Raw genomic sequence first — 2,223 nt, 5'->3', positions numbered from 1 at the left:
ACTGGCATTTAATTTGGTATAAATAAAAGGCCGGGGTCCCACTTTACTGTTTTCCAGGTGGCTACCCACTTGTTCTAATACTGATTGTCAGCAATTCATCTTTTTTCTACTGCTTCAAAATGCTCTTTTAGCAGACAAAATTCCCATATGTTTGCATTTCTTTGTGAACTTTGTGTTGTGGTTGATTGATTTCTGAGGTTTATTCATATGCTGTTTTAACCTACTGTATGTTTACAGTGTGTTTTAAAATCTGATGGCTTCGTTTACTTGAGTTTTTTTGTTTGTTTCACAAAAGCACTGATACAGTTCAATGAGGAAAATGATGGTCTTTGTAATAAATGATTCTGGACTGGTTGCCCAGGCATTTATTTTAGTTTTTCCATTTAGGCCTAAGATTCATCTCAAATAAATTTCTGTATATGGTATGGGGTCAAGACTCATTTTCTCCATCTGTCTCCCCAGTTTCCACCTCTGGCACTTACTCCACAGGGCCCTGGGAGCTTTAGTACATCAGTATTCTCATTGTAAGATGGGGCTCATCATAGCTCCCTTTCATTAGGGAGAATTACGTGAATTAATACATGTAAAGCAGTAGAGTAGCACCTAGCCATGGTCAGTGTCCAACAGATGTTACTGTTGTTTTGAGATATTTATTCATGTTAAGGGAATATCCATTTATTTCCATTTTATTCAGTGTTTTGTTGTTGTTTTGTCTGTGGGGGTTTTTTTTGTTTTGTTTTTTTTAAATCAAGAATGAGTGTTGAGGGCTTCCCTGGTGGCGCAGTGGTTGAGAGTCCGCCTGCCGATGCAGGGCACACGGGTTCGTGCCCCGGTCCGGGAAGATCCCACATGCCGTGGAGAGGCTGGGCCCGTGAGCCATGGCCGCTGAGCCTGTGCGTCCGGAGCCTGTGCTCCGCAACGGGAGAGGCCACAACAGTGAGAGGCCCGCGTACCGCGAAAAAAAAAAAAAAAGAATGAGTGTTGAATTTTGTCAAATGCCTCTCCATGGAGAGGACTCTGATTTTTCTCCTCTGGTGAAAGAGGAGTACAAGTCCCTCTCATGGACATTCCCAGCAGTAATGGTGTCGGCCCTACCCGGACACCCTGTCCTTTTGAATGTGTTGCTTGGAGTCTCCTTGCTTGTATTTGTTTGAGGAGTTTTGTGCTGAGTTTCCCAAACACAATTGGTCTTTGGTGTGCTTTGCCAAGTTTGGGGCTAGTCCTATGCTGACTTCATAAAGTGAATGTGGAAGTGTTCCTCCTCGCTCTACACTGTGGCAGCTTAACTGGCAAGAGAGGCCCTCTGATCCTAACGGCAGGACACACCTCGCCTGGGAAACTTTCCAGAAGGGCATTTGAGGTAAGCCAGTGTTCTGCCACGTTCTCAGTTTTTTTTGTGATCACTGACATGTCTAGACCTTTGCTCTTTCTTGGACCCGTTTGTCATTTATACTTAAGCTTGTCAGATTTAGCAAATAAAAATAAAGCCTGCCCAATTAAATCTGAATTTCAGATAAGTGGCAATGTTTTTAGTATGTGTTAAGTATCGCAATTCTACTTATATCGTCCTAGAAAGTAATTTGTCAAGTTTCCAAATTTATTTTTATTAAAATGAGTAATCTTTTCTAGTACTTCTAACTTCCTCTATAGCTTAGGTTATTTCCCCGTTCTCATTTCTTTTCTGTGTGTATTTACACGTCCTTCATGTTTACTAATTGGCTAGCTAATAGCTTATGTATCTTTTTCAAACATCTGTTCTTCTGACTTCAAATTTATCAATTTCTGCTTCAGTTGTTACTAAATTCTTCCTCTTGCCTTCCTTACCGTTCTGATTGTTCTTTTACTAACTTCGTATGTTAGATACTTTATTTGTTTTGATTATTATTAATGTAACTATTTAAGGCAATATATTTTCCTCTGAGCCCTGCTTTAGCCATATTCTGTGGGGGCTGATCTGTATTGATGTGAATGTTATTTTGAAGATACTGCTTTGATTTCCTCTGTGTAACAAGGTGTTTAAAGAGGCTGTAAGAGTCGCTAACTGGGCTGGGAATGCATCTTGGTTGGCATTGCTTGTGGTCCAGGAGGGATGTGGGCAGGGGCCCGGCAAGTAACCTAGGGTGGGATGAGCAGGGAGCGAGAGGAATGGGCTTCCTCCAGGGGCCCCCAGGAGCCAAGGAGGGCTCTGTGTGGCCTCATGGCAGGATCAGGTATGCATTTTCC

This window comes from Mesoplodon densirostris, chromosome 15 (assembly GCF_025265405.1).
Source record: "Mesoplodon densirostris isolate mMesDen1 chromosome 15, mMesDen1 primary haplotype, whole genome shotgun sequence".
NCBI lineage: Eukaryota > Metazoa > Chordata > Mammalia > Artiodactyla > Ziphiidae > Mesoplodon > Mesoplodon densirostris.
The sequence above is the reverse complement of the archived record's forward strand: the minus strand, read 5'-3'. Positions refer to the sequence as shown.